This window comes from Muscardinus avellanarius (assembly GCF_963383645.1).
Source record: "Muscardinus avellanarius genome assembly, chromosome: 9".
Lineage (NCBI taxonomy): Eukaryota > Metazoa > Chordata > Mammalia > Rodentia > Gliridae > Muscardinus > Muscardinus avellanarius.
Window position 1 is genome coordinate 18170400 of NC_137795.1, and position 20531 is coordinate 18190930.

Consider the following 20531-nt stretch of genomic DNA (forward strand, 5'->3'; position numbering starts at 1 on the left):
GAGTCTGATACAGAGGATCGAACAGGTTGGAAGCCAGCCTCGGTGACTTAGCGAAGCTTTCAGCCACTTAATGTTTCCAGGTTCAACACAAAATATGAAAATGGTTTGGCAGTTTAGTCCAGAGGTCCAAAAGACCCTGGGTTCAACCTTGCCTTAACAAAACAGAAACGAAAATAAAATGAAATGACAGAAAGTAATAAACATATAGCTGCAAGTGGATATTAGGCCCTTTACATAGAACCACAGACTCCTGTTCCCCGCCGCAAAGGTAAGGGTACACGACCGGGGCCGCATCTGTGTTTCTTAGGGGTGACCAGGAATCGCGCTGCACACCTTTCCGAAAGCCTGGTGTTCTCTGCTCTGAGCCCTGATCCTGCTTCCACACTGGAAAGCCCCTTTGGTCCTCATACCGTGGGCCTCCCTCCCTTCCGCTACCCAGTTCCAGATCCTGCCCAGCTTGGGAGGTCTGGGTTTCGCTAGGAAGTTGGGCATGGAATCCCCCAGCCCTCTCCAGGCTCCCTCCTTTTAAAGAACCTAGTTTCTCTGGGAGTCCGCGGTCCACGCATGCGCAGTGGCCTTTAGGACTGCCTTTCCAGGGCGTCTGCCAGGGGAGGCAGCGCTCAGTGAGGAGGCTGGGGTGCGAGTTGAACGGGTTCCCTCTCTTTCTACGGAGCTGACCCAGGTTACTCAGTGATGCCAGTGCACACTTTGCCTTGCCTTTTAAACTGAGCGCACCACACACGGTCTGTGTTCTGCCCTATTTGGAAGCTAAGATTGGAAGATCTGGGGGACTGTGCCATTCCCGCGAGAGAGCATGCGCGGCTCCTGCACGGCCAGGCATACACAGCTGAGGAGACTTAAACCCCAAGTGGAGCCTCGCGGTGTGGCTGGCATACTTGTCGCAATCCCCGCTGCTGGGGAGTCTGATACAGAGGATCGAACAGGTTGGAAGCCAGCCTCGGTGACTTAGCGAAGCTTTCAGCCACTTAATGTTTCCAGGTTCAACACAAAATATGAAAATGGTTTGGCAGTTTAGTCCAGAGGTCCAAAAGACCCTGGGTTCAACCTTGCCTTAACAAAACAGAAACGAAAATAAAATGAAATGACAGAAAGTAATAAACATATAGCTGCAAGTGGATATTAGGCCCTTTACATAGAACCACAGACTCCTGTTCCCCGCCGCAAAGGTAAAGGTACACGGCCGTGGCAGCATCTGTGTTTCTTAGGGGTGACCAGGAATCGCGCTGCTCACCTGGCCGAAAGCCTGGTGTTCTCTGCTCTGAGCCCTGATCCTGCTTCCACGCTGGAAAGCCCCTTTGGTCCTCATACCGTGGGCCTCCTAAACTTCCTGTACCCAGTTCCAGATCCTGCCCAGCTTGAGAGGTCTGGGTTTCGCTAGGAAGTTGGGCATGGAATCCCCCAGCCCTCTCCAGGCTCCCTCCTTTTAAAGAACCTAGTTTCTCTGGGAGTCCGCGGTCCGCGCATGCGCAGTGGCCTTTAGGACTGCCTTTCCAGGGCGTCTGCCAGGGGAGGCAGCGCTCAGTGAGCAGGCTGGGGTGCGAGTTGAACGGGTTCCCTCTCTTTCTACGGAGCTGACCCAGGTTACTCAGTGATGCCAGTGCACACTTTGCCTTGCCTTTTAAACTGAGCGCACCACACACGGTCTGTGTTCTGCCCTATTTGGAAGCTAAGATTGGAAGATCTGGGGGACTGTGCCATTCCCGCGAGAGAGCATGCGCGGCTCCCGCACGGCCAGGCATACACAGCTGAGGAGACTTAAACCCCAAGTGGAGTCTGGCGGTGTGGCTGGCGTATTTTCACAATCCCCGCTGCTGGGGAGTCTGAGACAGAGGATCGAACAGGTTGGAAGCCAGCCTCGTTGACTTAGCGAAGCTTTCAGCCACTTAATGTTTCCAGGTTCAACAAAAATATGAAAATGGTTTGGTAGTTTAGTCCAGAGGTCCAACAGACCCTGGGATCAACCTTGCCTTAACAAAACAGAAACGAAAATAAAATGAAATGACAGAAAATAATAAACATATAGATGCAAGTGGATATTAGGCCCTTTACATAGAACCACAGACTCCTGTCCCCCGCCGCAAAGGTAAAGGTACACGGCCACGGCAGCATCTGTGTTTCTTAGGGGTGACCAGGAATCGCGCTGCACACCTGGCCGAAAGCCTGGTGTTCTCTGCTCTGAGCCCTGATCCTGCTTCCACGCTGGAAAGCCCCTTTGGTCCTCATCCCGTGGGCCTCCTAAACTTCCTGTACCCAGTTCCAGATCCTGCCCAGCTTGAGAGGTCTGGGTTTCGCTAGGAAGTTGGGCATGGAATCCCCCAGCCCTCTCCAGGCTCCCTCCTTTTAAAGAACCTAGTTTCTCTGGGAGTCCGCGGTCCGCGCATGCGCAGTGGCCTTTAGGACTGCCTTTCCAGGGCGTCTGCCAGGGGAGGCAGCGCTCAGTGAGCAGGCTGGGGTGCGAGTTGAACGGGTTCCCTCTCTTTCTACGGAGCTGACCCAGGTTACTCAGTGATGCCAGTGCACACTTTGCCTTGCCTTTTAAACTGAGCGCACCACACACGGTCTGTGTTCTGCCCTATTTGGAAGCTAGGACTGGAAGATCTGGGGGACTGTGCCATTCCCGCGAGAGAGCATGCGCGGCTCCCGCACGGCCAGGCATACACAGCTGAGGAGACTTAAACCCCAAGTGGAGCCTCGCGGTGTGGCTGGCATACTTGTCGCAATCCCCGCTGCTGGGGAGTCTGATACAGAGGATCGAACAGGTTGGAAGCCAGCCTCGGTGACTTAGCAAAGCTTTCAGCCACTTAATGTTTCCAGGTTCAACACAAAATATGAAAATGGTTTGGCAGTTTAGTCCAGAGGTCCAAAAGACCCTGGGTTCAACCTTGCCTTAACAAAACAGAAACGAAAATAAAATGAAATGACAGAAAATAATAAACATATAAATGCAAGTGGATATTAGGCCCTATACATAGAACCACAGACTCCTGTTCCCCGCAGCAAAGGTAAGGGTACACGACCGGGGCCGCATCTGTGTTTCTTAGGGGTGACCAGGAATCGCGCTGCACACCTGGCCGAAAGCCTGGTGTTCTCTGCTCTGAGCCCTGATCCTGCTTCCACACTGGAAAGCCCCTTTGGTCCTCATACCGTGGGCCTCCCTCCCTTCCGCTACCCAGTTCCAGATCCTGCCCAGCTTGGGAGGTCTGGGTTTCGCTAGGAAGTAGGGCATGGAATCCCCCAGCCCTCTCCAGGCTCCCTCCTTTTAAAGAACCCAGTTTCTCTGGGAGTCCGCGGTCCGCGCTTGCGCAGTGGCCTTTAGGACTCCCTTTCCAGGGCGTCTGCCAGGGGAGGCAGTGCTCAGTGAGCAGGCTGGGGTGCGAGTTGAACGGGTTCGCTCTCTTTCTACGGAGCTGACCCAGGTTACTCAGTGATGCCAGTGCACACTTTTCCTTGCCGTTTAAACTGAGCGCACCACACACGGTCTGTGTTCTGCCCTATTTGGAAGCTAGGACTGGAAGATCTGGGGGACTGTGCCATTCCCGCGAGAGATCATGCGCGGCTCCCGCACGGCCAGGCATACACAGCTGAGGAGACTTAAACCCCAAGTGGAGTCTGGCGGTGTGGCTGGCGTATTTTCACAATCCCCGCTGCTGGGGAGTCTGAGACAGAGGATCGAACAGGTTGGAAGCCAGCCTCGGTGACTTAGCGAAGCTTTCAGCCACTTAATGTTTCCAGGTTCAACAAAAATATGAAAATGGTTTGGCAGTTTACTCCAGAGGTCCAACAGACCCTGGGATCAACCTTGCCTTAACAAAACAGAAACGAAAATAAAATGAAATGACAGAAAATAATAAACATATAGATGCAAGTGGATATTAGGCCCTTTACATAGAACCACAGACTCCTGTCCCCCGCCGCAAAGGTAAAGGTACAAGGCCATGCAGCATCTGTGTTTCTTAGGGGTGACCAGGAATCGCGCTGCACACCTGGCCGAAAGCCTGGTGTTCTCTGCTCTGAGCCCTGATCCTGCTTCCACGCTGGAAAGCCCCTTTGGTCCTCATCCCGTGGGCCTCCTAAACTTCCTGTACCCAGTTCCAGGTCCTGCCCAGCTTGAGAGGTCTGGGTTTCGCTAGGAAGTTGGGCATGGAATCCCCCAGCCCTCTCCAGGCTCCCTCCTTTTAAAGAACCTAGTTTCTCTGGGAGTCCGCGGTCCGCGCATGCGCAGTGGCCTTTAGGACTGCCTTTCCAGGGCGTCTGCCAGGGGAGGCAGCGCTCAGTGAGCAGGCTGGGGTGCGAGTTGAACGGGTTCCCTCTCTTTCTACGGAGCTGACCCAGGTTACTCAGTGATGCCAGTGCACACTTTGCCTTGCCTTTTAAACTGAGCGCACCACACACGGTCTGTGTTCTGCCCTATTTGGAAGCTAGGACTGGAAGATCTGGGGGACTGTGCCATTCCCGCGAGAGAGCATGCGCGGCTCCCGCATGGCCAGGCATACACAGCTGAGGAGACTTAAACCCCAAGTGGAGCCTCGCGGTGTGGCTGGCATACTTGTCGCAATCCCCGCTGCTGGGGAGTCTGATACAGAGGATCGAACAGGTTGGAAGCCAGCCTCGGTGACTTAGCGAAGCTTTCAGCCACTTAATGTTTCCAGGTTCAACACAAAATATGAAAATGGTTTGGCAGTTTAGTCCAGAGGTCCAAAAGACCCTGGGATCAACCTTGCCTTAACAAAACAGAAACGAAAATAAAATGAAATGACAGAAAATAATAAACATATAAATGCAAGTGGATATTAGGCCCTATACATAGAACCACAGACTCCTGTTCCCCGCCGCAAAGGTAAGGGTACACGACCGGGGCCGCATCTGTGTTTCTTAGGGGTGACCAGGAATCGCGCTGCACACCTGGCCGAAAGCCTGGTGTTCTCTGCTCTGAGCCCTGATCCTGCTTCCACACTGGAAAGCCCCTTTGGTCCTCATACCGTGGGCCTCCCTCCCTTCCGCTACCCAGTTCCAGATCCTGCCCAGCTTGGGAGGTCTGGGTTTCGCTAGGAAGTTGGGCATGGAATCCCCCAGCCCTCTCCAGGCTCCGCCTTTTAAAGAACCCAGTTTCTCTGGGAGTCCGCGGTCCGCGCATGCGCAGTGGCCTTTAGGACTACCTTTCCAGGGCGTCTGCCAGGGGAGGCAGCGCTCAGTGAGCAGGCTGGGGTGCGAGTTGAACGGGTTCCCTCTCTTTCTACGGAGCTGACCCAGGTTACACAGTGATGCCAGTGCACACTTTGCCTTGCCTTTTAAACTGAGCGCACCACACACGGTCTGTGTTCTGCCCTATTTGGAAGCTAGGACTGGAAGATCTGGGGGACTGTGCCATTCCCGCGAGAGAGCATGCGCGGCTCCCGCACGGCCAGGCATAGACAGCTGAGGAGACTTAAACCCCAAGTGGAGCCTCGCGGTGTGGCTGGCATACTTGTCACAATCCCCGCTGCTGGGGAGTCTGATACAGAGGATCGAACAGGTTGGAAGCCAGCCTCGGTGACTTAGCGAAGCTTTCAGCCACTTAATGTTTCCAGGTTCAACACAAAATATGAAAATGGTTTGGCAGTTTAGTCCAGAGGTCCAAAAGACCCTGGTTTCAACCTTGCCTTAACAAAACAGAAACGAAAATAAAATGAAATGACATAAAGTAATAAACATATAGCTGCAAGTGGATATTAGGCCCTTTACATAGAACCACAGACTCCTGTTTTCCGCAACAAGGGAAGGGTACACGACTGGGGCCGCATCTGTGTTTCTTAGGGGTGACCAGGAATCGCGCTGCTCACCTGGCCGAAAGCCTGGTGTTCTCTGCTCTGAGCCCTGATCCTGCTTCCACGCTGGAAAGCCCCTTTGGTCCTCATCCCGTGGGCCTCCTAAACTTCCTGTACCTAGTTCCAGATCCTGCCCAGCTTGAGAGGTCTGGGTTTCGCTAGGAAGTTGGGCATGGAATCCCCCAGCCCTCTCCAGGCTCCCTCCTTTTAAAGAACCTAGTTTCTCTGGGAGTCCGCGGTCCGCGCATGCGCAGTGGCCTTTAGGACTGCCTTTCCAGGGCGTCTGCCAGGGGAGGCAGCGCTCAGTGAGCAGGCGGGGGTGCGAGTTGAACGGGTTCCCTCTCTTTCTACGGAGCTGACCCAGGTTACTCAGTGATGCCAGTGCACACTTTGCCTTGCCTTTTAAACTGAGCGCACCACACACGGTCTGTGTTCTGCCCTATTTGGAAGCTAGGACTGGAAGATCTGGGGGACTGTGCCATTCCCGCGAGAGAGCATGCGCGGCTCCCGCACGGCCAGGCATAGACAGCTGAGGAGACTTAAACCCCAAGTGGAGCCTCGCGGTGTGCCTGGCATACTTGTCGCAATCCCCGCTGCTGGGGAGTCTGATACAGAGGATCGAACAGGTTGGAAGCCAGCCTCGGTGACTTAGCGAAGCTTTCAGCCACTTAATGTTTCCAGGTTCAACACAAAATATGAAAATGGTTTGGCAGTTTAGTCCAGAGGTCCAAAAGACCCTGGGTTCAACCTTGCCTTAACAAAACAGAAACGAAAATAAAATGAAATGACAGAAAGTAATAAACATATAGCTGCAAGTGGATATTAGGCCCTTTACATAGAACCACAGACTCCTGTTCCCCGCCGCAAAGGTAAGGGTACACGACCGGGGCCGCATCTGTGTTTCTTAGGGGTGACCAGGAATCGCGCTGCACACCTTTCCGAAAGCCTGGTGTTCTCTGCTCTGAGCCCTGATCCTGCTTCCACACTGGAAAGCCCCTTTGGTCCTCATACCGTGGGCCTCCCTCCCTTCCGCTACCCAGTTCCAGATCCTGCCCAGCTTGGGAGGTCTGGGTTTCGCTAGGAAGTTGGGCATGGAATCCCCCAGCCCTCTCCAGGCTCCCTCCTTTTAAAGAACCTAGTTTCTCTGGGAGTCCGCGGTCCACGCATGCGCAGTGGCCTTTAGGACTGCCTTTCCAGGGCGTCTGCCAGGGGAGGCAGCGCTCAGTGAGGAGGCTGGGGTGCGAGTTGAACGGGTTCCCTCTCTTTCTACGGAGCTGACCCAGGTTACTCAGTGATGCCAGTGCACACTTTGCCTTGCCTTTTAAACTGAGCGCACCACACACGGTCTGTGTTCTGCCCTATTTGGAAGCTAAGATTGGAAGATCTGGGGGACTGTGCCATTCCCGCGAGAGAGCATGCGCGGCTCCTGCACGGCCAGGCATACACAGCTGAGGAGACTTAAACCCCAAGTGGAGCCTCGCGGTGTGGCTGGCATACTTGTCGCAATCCCCGCTGCTGGGGAGTCTGATACAGAGGATCGAACAGGTTGGAAGCCAGCCTCGGTGACTTAGCGAAGCTTTCAGCCACTTAATGTTTCCAGGTTCAACACAAAATATGAAAATGGTTTGGCAGTTTAGTCCAGAGGTCCAAAAGACCCTGGGTTCAACCTTGCCTTAACAAAACAGAAACGAAAATAAAATGAAATGACAGAAAGTAATAAACATATAGCTGCAAGTGGATATTAGGCCCTTTACATAGAACCACAGACTCCTGTTCCCCGCCGCAAAGGTAAAGGTACACGGCCGTGGCAGCATCTGTGTTTCTTAGGGGTGACCAGGAATCGCGCTGCTCACCTGGCCGAAAGCCTGGTGTTCTCTGCTCTGAGCCCTGATCCTGCTTCCACGCTGGAAAGCCCCTTTGGTCCTCATACCGTGGGCCTCCTAAACTTCCTGTACCCAGTTCCAGATCCTGCCCAGCTTGAGAGGTCTGGGTTTCGCTAGGAAGTTGGGCATGGAATCCCCCAGCCCTCTCCAGGCTCCCTCCTTTTAAAGAACCTAGTTTCTCTGGGAGTCCGCGGTCCGCGCATGCGCAGTGGCCTTTAGGACTGCCTGTCCAGGGCGTCTGCCAGGGGAGGCAGCGCTCAGTGAGCAGGCTGGGGTGCGAGTTGAACGGGTTCCCTCTCTTTCTACGGAGCTGACCCAGGTTACTCAGTGATGCCAGTGCACTCTTTGCCTTGCCTTTTAAACTGAGCGCACCACACACGGTCTGTGTTCTGCCCTATTTGGAAGCTAAGATTGGAAGATCTGGGGGACTGTGCCATTCCCGCGAGAGAGCATGCGCGGCTCCCGCACGGCCAGGCATACACAGCTGAGGAGACTTAAACCCCAAGTGGAGCCTCGCGGTGTGGCTGGCATACTTGTCGCAATCCCCGCTGCTGGGGAGTCTGATACAGAGGATCGAACAGGTTGGAAGCCAGCCTCGGTGACTTAGCGAAGCTTTCAGCCACTTAATGTTTCCAGGTTCAACACAAAATATGAAAATGGTTTGGCAGTTTAGTCCAGAGGTCCAAAAGACCCTGGGTTCAACCTTGCCTTAACAAAACAGAAACGAAAATAAAATGAAATGACAGAAAGTAATAAACATATAGCTGCAAGTGGATATTAGGCCCTTTACATAGAACCACAGACTCCTGTTCCCCGCCGCAAAGGTAAGGGTACACGACCGGGGCCGCATCTGTGTTTCTTAGGGGTGACCAGGAATCGCGCTGCACACCTTTCCGAAAGCCTGGTGTTCTCTGCTCTGAGCCCTGATCCTGCTTCCACACTGGAAAGCCCCTTTGGTCCTCATACCGTGGGCCTCCCTCCCTTCCGCTACCCAGTTCCAGATCCTGCCCAGCTTGGGAGGTCTGGGTTTCGCTAGGAAGTTGGGCATGGAATCCCCCAGCCCTCTCCAGGCTCCCTCCTTTTAAAGAACCTAGTTTCTCTGGGAGTCCGCGGTCCACGCATGCGCAGTGGCCTTTAGGACTGCCTTTCCAGGGCGTCTGCCAGGGGAGGCAGCGCTCAGTGAGGAGGCTGGGGTGCGAGTTGAACGGGTTCCCTCTCTTTCTACGGAGCTGACCCAGGTTACTCAGTGATGCCAGTGCACACTTTGCCTTGCCTTTTAAACTGAGCGCACCACACACGGTCTGTGTTCTGCCCTATTTGGAAGCTAAGATTGGAAGATCTGGGGGACTGTGCCATTCCCGCGAGAGAGCATGCGCGGCTCCTGCACGGCCAGGCATACACAGCTGAGGAGACTTAAACCCCAAGTGGAGCCTCGCGGTGTGGCTGGCATACTTGTCGCAATCCCCGCTGCTGGGGAGTCTGATACAGAGGATCGAACAGGTTGGAAGCCAGCCTCGGTGACTTAGCGAAGCTTTCAGCCACTTAATGTTTCCAGGTTCAACACAAAATATGAAAATGGTTTGGCAGTTTAGTCCAGAGGTCCAAAAGACCCTGGGTTCAACCTTGCCTTAACAAAACAGAAACGAAAATAAAATGAAATGACAGAAAGTAATAAACATATAGCTGCAAGTGGATATTAGGCCCTTTACATAGAACCACAGACTCCTGTTCCCCGCCGCAAAGGTAAAGGTACACGGCCGTGGCAGCATCTGTGTTTCTTAGGGGTGACCAGGAATCGCGCTGCTCACCTGGCCGAAAGCCTGGTGTTCTCTGCTCTGAGCCCTGATCCTGCTTCCACGCTGGAAAGCCCCTTTGGTCCTCATACCGTGGGCCTCCTAAACTTCCTGTACCCAGTTCCAGATCCTGCCCAGCTTGAGAGGTCTGGGTTTCGCTAGGAAGTTGGGCATGGAATCCCCCAGCCCTCTCCAGGCTCCCTCCTTTTAAAGAACCTAGTTTCTCTGGGAGTCCGCGGTCCGCGCATGCGCAGTGGCCTTTAGGACTGCCTTTCCAGGGCGTCTGCCAGGGGAGGCAGCGCTCAGTGAGCAGGCTGGGGTGCGAGTTGAACGGGTTCCCTCTCTTTCTACGGAGCTGACCCAGGTTACTCAGTGATGCCAGTGCACACTTTGCCTTGCCTTTTAAACTGAGCGCACCACACACGGTCTGTGTTCTGCCCTATTTGGAAGCTAAGATTGGAAGATCTGGGGGACTGTGCCATTCCCGCGAGAGAGCATGCGCGGCTCCCGCACGGCCAGGCATACACAGCTGAGGAGACTTAAACCCCAAGTGGAGCCTCGCGGTGTGGCTGGCATACTTGTCGCAATCCCCGCTGCTGGGGAGTCTGATACAGAGGATCGAACAGGTTGGAAGCCAGCCTCGGTGACTTAGCGAAGCTTTCAGCCACTTAATGTTTCCAGGTTCAACACAAAATATGAAAATGGTTTGGCAGTTTAGTCCAGAGGTCCAAAAGACCCTGGGTTCAACCTTGCCTTAACAAAACAGAAACGAAAATAAAATGAAATGACAGAAAGTAATAAACATATAGCTGCAAGTGGATATTAGGCCCTTTACATAGAACCACAGACTCCTGTTCCCCGCCGCAAAGGTAAGGGTACACGACCTGGGCCGCATCTGTGTTTCTTAGGGGTGACCAGGAATCGCGCTGCACACCTGGCCGAAAGCCTGGTGTTCTCTGCTCTGAGCCCTGATCCTGCTTCCACGCTGAAAAGCCCCTTTGGTCCTCATACCGTGGGCCTCCCTCCCTTCCGCTACCCAGTTCCAGATCCTGCCCAGCTTGGGAGGTCTGGGTTTCGCTAGGAAGTTGGGCATGGAATCCCCCAGCCCTCTCCAGGCTCCCTCCTTTTAAAGAACCCAGTTTCTCTGGGAGTCCGCGGTCCGCGCATGCGCAGTGGCCTTTAGGACTGCCTTTCCAGGGCGTCTGCCAGGGGAGGCAGCGCTCAGTGAGCAGGCTGGGGTGCGAGTTGAACGGGTTCCATCTCTTTCTACGGAGCTGACCCAGGTTACTCAGTGATGCCAGTGCACACTTTGCCTTGCCTTTTAAACTGAGCGCAACACACACGGTCTGTGTTCTGCCCTATTTGGAAGCTAGGACTGGAAGATCTGGGGGACTGTGCCATTCCCGCGAGAGAGCATGCGCGGCTCCCGCACGGCCAGGCATACACAGCTGAGGAGACTTAAACCCCAAGTGGAGCCTGGCGGTGTGGCTGGCGTACTTTCGCAATCCCCGCTGCTGGGGAGTCTGAGACAGAGGATCGAACAGGTTGGAAGCCAGCCTCGGTGACTTAGCGAAGCTTTCAGCCACTTAATGTTTCCAGGTTCAACAAAAATATGAAAATGTTTTGGCAGTTTAGTCCAGAGTTCCAACAGACCCTGGGATCAACCTTGCCTTAATAAAACAGAAACGAAAATAAAATGAAATGACAGAAAATAATAAACATATAGATGCAAGTGGATATTAGGCCCTTTACATAGAACTACAGACTCCTGTTCCCCGCCGCAAAGGTAAAGGTACACGGCCGTGGCAGCATCTGTGTTTCTTAGGGGTGACCAGGAATCGCGCTGCTCACCTGGCCGAAAGCCTGGTGTTCTCTGCTCTGAGCCCTGATCCTGCTTCCACGCTGGAAAGCCCATTTGGTCCTCATCCCGTGGGCCTCCTAAACTTCCTGTACCCAGTTCCAGATCCTGCCCAGCTTGGGAGGTCTGGGTTTCGCTAGGAAGTAGGGCATGGAATCCCCCAGCCCTCTCCAGGCTCCCTCCTTTTAAAGAACCCAGTTTCTCTGGGAGTCCGCGGTCCGCGCTTGCGCAGTGGCCTTTAGGACTCCCTTTCCAGGGCGTCTGCCAGGGGAGGCAGTGCTCAGTGAGCAGGCTGGGGTGCGAGTTGAACGGGTTCGCTCTCTTTCTACGGAGCTGACCCAGGTTACTCAGTGATGCCAGTGCACACTTTTCCTTGCCGTTTAAACTGAGCGCACCACACACGGTCTGTGTTCTGCCCTATTTGGAAGCTAGGACTGGAAGATCTGGGGGACTGTGCCATTCCCGCGAGAGATCATGCGCGGCTCCCGCACGGCCAGGCATACACAGCTGAGGAGACTTAAACCCCAAGTGGAGTCTGGCGGTGTGGCTGGCGTATTTTCACAATCCCCGCTGCTGGGGAGTCTGAGACAGAGGATCGAACAGGTTGGAAGCCAGCCTCGGTGACTTAGCGAAGCTTTCAGCCACTTAATGTTTCCAGGTTCAACAAAAATATGAAAATGGTTTGGCAGTTTACTCCAGAGGTCCAACAGACCCTGGGATCAACCTTGCCTTAACAAAACAGAAACGAAAATAAAATGAAATGACAGAAAATAATAAACATATAGATGCAAGTGGATATTAGGCCCTTTACATAGAACCACAGACTCCTGTCCCCCGCCGCAAAGGTAAAGGTACAAGGCCATGCAGCATCTGTGTTTCTTAGGGGTGACCAGGAATCGCGCTGCACACCTGGCCGAAAGCCTGGTGTTCTCTGCTCTGAGCCCTGATCCTGCTTCCACGCTGGAAAGCCCCTTTGGTCCTCATCCCGTGGGCCTCCTAAACTTCCTGTACCCAGTTCCAGGTCCTGCCCAGCTTGAGAGGTCTGGGTTTCGCTAGGAAGTTGGGCATGGAATCCCCCAGCCCTCTCCAGGCTCCCTCCTTTTAAAGAACCTAGTTTCTCTGGGAGTCCGCGGTCCGCGCATGCGCAGTGGCCTTTAGGACTGCCTTTCCAGGGCGTCTGCCAGGGGAGGCAGCGCTCAGTGAGCAGGCTGGGGTGCGAGTTGAACGGGTTCCCTCTCTTTCTACGGAGCTGACCCAGGTTACTCAGTGATGCCAGTGCACACTTTGCCTTGCCTTTTAAACTGAGCGCACCACACACGGTCTGTGTTCTGCCCTATTTGGAAGCTAGGACTGGAAGATCTGGGGGACTGTGCCATTCCCGCGAGAGAGCATGCGCGGCTCCCGCATGGCCAGGCATACACAGCTGAGGAGACTTAAACCCCAAGTGGAGCCTCGCGGTGTGGCTGGCATACTTGTCGCAATCCCCGCTGCTGGGGAGTCTGATACAGAGGATCGAACAGGTTGGAAGCCAGCCTCGGTGACTTAGCGAAGCTTTCAGCCACTTAATGTTTCCAGGTTCAACACAAAATATGAAAATGGTTTGGCAGTTTAGTCCAGAGGTCCAAAAGACCCTGGGATCAACCTTGCCTTAACAAAACAGAAACGAAAATAAAATGAAATGACAGAAAATAATAAACATATAAATGCAAGTGGATATTAGGCCCTATACATAGAACCACAGACTCCTGTTCCCCGCCGCAAAGGTAAGGGTACACGACCGGGGCCGCATCTGTGTTTCTTAGGGGTGACCAGGAATCGCGCTGCACACCTGGCCGAAAGCCTGGTGTTCTCTGCTCTGAGCCCTGATCCTGCTTCCACACTGGAAAGCCCCTTTGGTCCTCATACCGTGGGCCTCCCTCCCTTCCGCTACCCAGTTCCAGATCCTGCCCAGCTTGGGAGGTCTGGGTTTCGCTAGGAAGTTGGGCATGGAATCCCCCAGCCCTCTCCAGGCTCCGCCTTTTAAAGAACCCAGTTTCTCTGGGAGTCCGCGGTCCGCGCATGCGCAGTGGCCTTTAGGACTACCTTTCCAGGGCGTCTGCCAGGGGAGGCAGCGCTCAGTGAGCAGGCTGGGGTGCGAGTTGAACGGGTTCCCTCTCTTTCTACGGAGCTGACCCAGGTTACACAGTGATGCCAGTGCACACTTTGCCTTGCCTTTTAAACTGAGCGCACCACACACGGTCTGTGTTCTGCCCTATTTGGAAGCTAGGACTGGAAGATCTGGGGGACTGTGCCATTCCCGCGAGAGAGCATGCGCGGCTCCCGCACGGCCAGGCATAGACAGCTGAGGAGACTTAAACCCCAAGTGGAGCCTCGCGGTGTGGCTGGCATACTTGTCACAATCCCCGCTGCTGGGGAGTCTGATACAGAGGATCGAACAGGTTGGAAGCCAGCCTCGGTGACTTAGCGAAGCTTTCAGCCACTTAATGTTTCCAGGTTCAACACAAAATATGAAAATGGTTTGGCAGTTTAGTCCAGAGGTCCAAAAGACCCTGGTTTCAACCTTGCCTTAACAAAACAGAAACGAAAATAAAATGAAATGACATAAAGTAATAAACATATAGCTGCAAGTGGATATTAGGCCCTTTACATAGAACCACAGACTCCTGTTTTCCGCAACAAGGGAAGGGTACACGACTGGGGCCGCATCTGTGTTTCTTAGGGGTGACCAGGAATCGCGCTGCTCACCTGGCCGAAAGCCTGGTGTTCTCTGCTCTGAGCCCTGATCCTGCTTCCACGCTGGAAAGCCCCTTTGGTCCTCATCCCGTGGGCCTCCTAAACTTCCTGTACCTAGTTCCAGATCCTGCCCAGCTTGAGAGGTCTGGGTTTCGCTAGGAAGTTGGGCATGGAATCCCCCAGCCCTCTCCAGGCTCCCTCCTTTTAAAGAACCTAGTTTCTCTGGGAGTCCGCGGTCCGCGCATGCGCAGTGGCCTTTAGGACTGCCTTTCCAGGGCGTCTGCCAGGGGAGGCAGCGCTCAGTGAGCAGGCGGGGGTGCGAGTTGAACGGGTTCCCTCTCTTTCTACGGAGCTGACCCAGGTTACTCAGTGATGCCAGTGCACACTTTGCCTTGCCTTTTAAACTGAGCGCACCACACACGGTCTGTGTTCTGCCCTATTTGGAAGCTAGGACTGGAAGATCTGGGGGACTGTGCCATTCCCGCGAGAGAGCATGCGCGGCTCCCGCACGGCCAGGCATAGACAGCTGAGGAGACTTAAACCCCAAGTGGAGCCTCGCGGTGTGCCTGGCATACTTGTCGCAATCCCCGCTGCTGGGGAGTCTGATACAGAGGATCGAACAGGTTGGAAGCCAGCCTCGGTGACTTAGCGAAGCTTTCAGCCACTTAATGTTTCCAGGTTCAACACAAAATATGAAAATGGTTTGGCAGTTTAGTCCAGAGGTCCAAAAGACCCTGGGTTCAACCTTGCCTTAACAAAACAGAAACGAAAATAAAATGAAATGACAGAAAGTAATAAACATATAGCTGCAAGTGGATATTAGGCCCTTTACATAGAACCACAGACTCCTGTTCCCCGCCGCAAAGGTAAGGGTACACGACCGGGGCCGCATCTGTGTTTCTTAGGGGTGACCAGGAATCGCGCTGCACACCTTTCCGAAAGCCTGGTGTTCTCTGCTCTGAGCCCTGATCCTGCTTCCACACTGGAAAGCCCCTTTGGTCCTCATACCGTGGGCCTCCCTCCCTTCCGCTACCCAGTTCCAGATCCTGCCCAGCTTGGGAGGTCTGGGTTTCGCTAGGAAGTTGGGCATGGAATCCCCCAGCCCTCTCCAGGCTCCCTCCTTTTAAAGAACCTAGTTTCTCTGGGAGTCCGCGGTCCACGCATGCGCAGTGGCCTTTAGGACTGCCTTTCCAGGGCGTCTGCCAGGGGAGGCAGCGCTCAGTGAGGAGGCTGGGGTGCGAGTTGAACGGGTTCCCTCTCTTTCTACGGAGCTGACCCAGGTTACTCAGTGATGCCAGTGCACACTTTGCCTTGCCTTTTAAACTGAGCGCACCACACACGGTCTGTGTTCTGCCCTATTTGGAAGCTAAGATTGGAAGATCTGGGGGACTGTGCCATTCCCGCGAGAGAGCATGCGCGGCTCCTGCACGGCCAGGCATACACAGCTGAGGAGACTTAAACCCCAAGTGGAGCCTCGCGGTGTGGCTGGCATACTTGTCGCAATCCCCGCTGCTGGGGAGTCTGATACAGAGGATCGAACAGGTTGGAAGCCAGCCTCGGTGACTTAGCGAAGCTTTCAGCCACTTAATGTTTCCAGGTTCAACACAAAATATGAAAATGGTTTGGCAGTTTAGTCCAGAGGTCCAAAAGACCCTGGGTTCAACCTTGCCTTAACAAAACAGAAACGAAAATAAAATGAAATGACAGAAAGTAATAAACATATAGCTGCAAGTGGATATTAGGCCCTTTACATAGAACCACAGACTCCTGTTCCCCGCCGCAAAGGTAAAGGTACACGGCCGTGGCAGCATCTGTGTTTCTTAGGGGTGACCAGGAATCGCGCTGCTCACCTGGCCGAAAGCCTGGTGTTCTCTGCTCTGAGCCCTGATCCTGCTTCCACGCTGGAAAGCCCCTTTGGTCCTCATACCGTGGGCCTCCTAAACTTCCTGTACCCAGTTCCAGATCCTGCCCAGCTTGAGAGGTCTGGGTTTCGCTAGGAAGTTGGGCATGGAATCCCCCAGCCCTCTCCAGGCTCCCTCCTTTTAAAGAACCTAGTTTCTCTGGGAGTCCGCGGTCCGCGCATGCGCAGTGGCCTTTAGGACTGCCTTTCCAGGGCGTCTGCCAGGGGAGGCAGCGCTCAGTGAGCAGGCGGGGGTGCGAGTTGAACGGGTTCCCTCTCTTTCTACGGAGCTGACCCAGGTTACTCAGTGATGCCAGTGCACACTTTGCCTTGCCTTTTAAACTGAGCGCACCACACACGGTCTGTGTTCTGCCCTATTTGGAAGCTAGGACTGGAAGATCTGGGGGACTGTGCCATTCCCGCGAGAGAGCATGCGCGGCTCCCGCACGGCCAGGCATAGACAGCTGAGGAGACTTAAACCCCAAGTGGAGCCTCGCGGTGTGCCTGGCATACTTGTCGCAATCCCCGCTGCTGGGGAGTCTGATACAGAGGATCGAACAGGTTGGAAGCCAGCCTCGGTGACTTAGCGAAGCTTTCAGCCACTTAATGTTTCCAGGTTCAACACAAAATATGAAAATGGTTTGGCAGTTTAGTCCAGAGGTCCAAAAGACCCTGGGTTCAACCTTGCCTTAACAAAACAGAAACGAAAATAAAATGAAATGACAGAAAGTAATAAACATATAGCTGCAAGTGGATATTAGGCCCTTTACATAGAACCACAGACTCCTGTTCCCCGCCGCAAAGGTAAGGGTACACGACCGGGGCCGCATCTGTGTTTCTTAGGGGTGACCAGGAATCGCGCTGCACACCTTTCCGAAAGCCTGGTGTTCTCTGCTCTGAGCCCTGATCCTGCTTCCACACTGGAAAGCCCCTTTGGTCCTCATACCGTGGGCCTCCCTCCCTTCCGCTACCCAGTTCCAGATCCTGCCCAGCTTGGGAGGTCTGGGTTTCGCTAGGAAGTTGGGCATGGAATCCCCCAGCCCTCTCCAGGCTCCCTCCTTTTAAAGAACCTAGTTTCTCTGGGAGTCCGCGGTCCACGCATGCGCAGTGGCCTTTAGGACTGCCTTTCCAGGGCGTCTGCCAGGGGAGGCAGCGCTCAGTGAGGAGGCTGGGGTGCGAGTTGAACGGGTTCCCTCTCTTTCTACGGAGCTGACCCAGGTTACTCAGTGATGCCAGTGCACACTTTGCCTTGCCTTTTAAACTGAGCGCACCACACACGGTCTGTGTTCTGCCCTATTTGGAAGCTAAGATTGGAAGATCTGGGGGACTGTGCCATTCCCGCGAGAGAGCATGCGCGGCTCCTGCACGGCCAGGCATACACAGCTGAGGAGACTTAAACCCCAAGTGGAGCCTCGCGGTGTGGCTGGCATACTTGTCGCAATCCCCGCTGCTGGGGAGTCTGATACAGAGGATCGAACAGGTTGGAAGCCAGCCTCGGTGACTTAGCGAAGCTTTCAGCCACTTAATGTTTCCAGGTTCAACACAAAATATGAAAATGGTTTGGCAGTTTAGTCCAGAGGTCCAAAAGACCCTGGGTTCAACCTTGCCTTAACAAAACAGAAACGAAAATAAAATGAAATGACAGAAAGTAATAAACATATAGCTGCAAGTGGATATTAGGCCCTTTACATAGAACCACAGACTCCTGTTCCCCGCCGCAAAGGTAAAGGTACACGGCCGTGGCAGCATCTGTGTTTCTTAGGGGTGACCAGGAATCGCGCTGCTCACCTGGCCGAAAGCCTGGTGTTCTCTGCTCTGAGCCCTGATCCTGCTTCCACGCTGGAAAGCCCCTTTGGTCCTCATACCGTGGGCCTCCTAAACTTCCTGTACCCAGTTCCAGATCCTGCCCAGCTTGAGAGGTCTGGGTTTCGCTAGGAAGTTGGGCATGGAATCCCCCAGCCCTCTCCAGGCTCCCTCCTTTTAAAGAACCTAGTTTCTCTGGGAGTCCGCGGTCCGCGCATGCGCAGTGGCCTTTAGGACTGCCTTTCCAGGGCGTCTGCCAGGGGAGGCAGCGCTCAGTGAGCAGGCTGGGGTGCGAGTTGAACGGGTTCCCTCTCTTTCTACGGAGCTGACCCAGGTTACTCAGTGATGCCAGTGCACACTTTGCCTTGCCTTTTAAACTGAGCGCACCACACACGGTCTGTGTTCTGCCCTATTTGGAAGCTAAGATTGGAAGATCTGGGGGACTGTGCCATTCCCGCGAGAGAGCATGCGCGGCTCCCGCACGGCCAGGCATACACAGCTGAGGAGACTTAAACCCCAAGTGGAGTCTGGCGGTGTGGCTGGCGTATTTTCACAATCCCCGCTGCTGGGGAGTCTGAGACAGAGGATCGAACAGGTTGGAAGCCAGCCTCGTTGACTTAGCGAAGCTTTCAGCCACTTAATGTTTCCAGGTTCAACAAAAATATGAAAATGGTTTGGTAGTTTAGTCCAGAGGTCCAACAGACCCTGGGATCAACCTTGCCTTAACAAAACAGAAACGAAAATAAAATGAAATGACAGAAAATAATAAACATATAGATGCAAGTGGATATTAGGCCCTTTACATAGAACCACAGACTCCTGTCCCCCGCCGCAAAGGTAAAGGTACACGGCCACGGCAGCATCTGTGTTTCTTAGGGGTGACCAGGAATCGCGCTGCACACCTGGCCGAAAGCCTGGTGTTCTCTGCTCTGAGCCCTGATCCTGCTTCCACGCTGGAAAGCCCCTTTGGTCCTCATCCCGTGGGCCTCCTAAACTTCCTGTACCCAGTTCCAGATCCTGCCCAGCTTGAGAGGTCTGGGTTTCGCTAGGAAGTTGGGCATGGAATCCCCCAGCCCTCTCCAGGCTCCCTCCTTTTAAAGAACCTAGTTTCTCTGGGAGTCCGCGGTCCGCGCATGCGCAGTGGCCTTTAGGACTGCCTTTCCAGGGCGTCTGCCAGGGGAGGCAGCGCTCAGTGAGCAGGCTGGGGTGCGAGTTGAACGGGTTCCCTCTCTTTCTACGGAGCTGACCCAGGTTACTCAGTGATGCCAGTGCACACTTTGCCTTGCCTTTTAAACTGAGCGCACCACACACGGTCTGTGTTCTGCCCTATTTGGAAGCTAGGACTGGAAGATCTGGGGGACTGTGCCATTCCCGCGAGAGAGCATGCGCGGCTCCCGCACGGCCAGGCATACACAGCTGAGGAGACTTAAACCCCAAGTGGAGCCTCGCGGTGTGGCTGGCATACTTGTCGCAATCCCCGCTGCTGGGGAGTCTGATACAGAGGATCGAACAGGTTGGAAGCCAGCCTCGGTGACTTAGCAAAGCTTTCAGCCACTTAATGTTTCCAGGTTCAACACAAAATATGAAAATGGTTTGGCAGTTTAGTCCAGAGGTCCAAAAGACCCTGGGTTCAACCTTGCCTTAACAAAACAGAAACGAAAATAAAATGAAATGACAGAAAATAATAAACATATAAATGCAAGTGGATATTAGGCCCTATACATAGAACCACAGACTCCTGTTCCCCGCAGCAAAGGTAAGGGTACACGACCGGGGCCGCATCTGTGTTTCTTAGGGGTGACCAGGAATCGCGCTGCACACCTGGCCGAAAGCCTGGTGTTCTCTGCTCTGAGCCCTGATCCTGCTTCCACACTGGAAAGCCCCTTTGGTCCTCATACCGTGGGCCTCCCTCCCTTCCGCTACCCAGTTCCAGATCCTGCCCAGCTTGGGAGGTCTGGGTTTCGCTAGGAAGTAGGGCATGGAATCCCCCAGCCCTCTCCAGGCTCCCTCCTTTTAAAGAACCCAGTTTCTCTGGGAGTCCGCGGTCCGCGCTTGCGCAGTGGCCTTTAGGACTCCCTTTCCAGGGCGTCTGCCAGGGGAGGCAGTGCTCAGTGAGCAGGCTGGGGTGCGAGTTGAACGGGTTCGCTCTCTTTCTACGGAGCTGACCCAGGTTACTCAGTGATGCCAGTGCACACTTTTCCTTGCCGTTTAAACTGAGCGCACCACACACGGTCTGTGTTCTGCCCTATTTGGAAGCTAGGACTGGAAGATCTGGGGGACTGTGCCATTCCCGCGAGAGATCATGCGCGGCTCCCGCACGGCCAGGCATACACAGCTGAGGAGACTTAAACCCCAAGTGGAGTCTGGCGGTGTGGCTGGCGTATTTTCACAATCCCCGCTGCTGGGGAGTCTGAGACAGAGGATCGAACAGGTTGGAAGCCAGCCTCGGTGACTTAGCGAAGCTTTCAGCCACTTAATGTTTCCAGGTTCAACAAAAATATGAAAATGGTTTGGCAGTTTACTCCAGAGGTCCAACAGACCCTGGGATCAACCTTGCCTTAACAAAACAGAAACGAAAATAAAATGAAATGACAGAAAATAATAAACATATAGATGCAAGTGGATATTAGGCCCTTTACATAGAACCACAGACTCCTGTCCCCCGCCGCAAAGGTAAAGGTACAAGGCCATGCAGCATCTGTGTTTCTTAGGGGTGACCAGGAATCGCGCTGCACA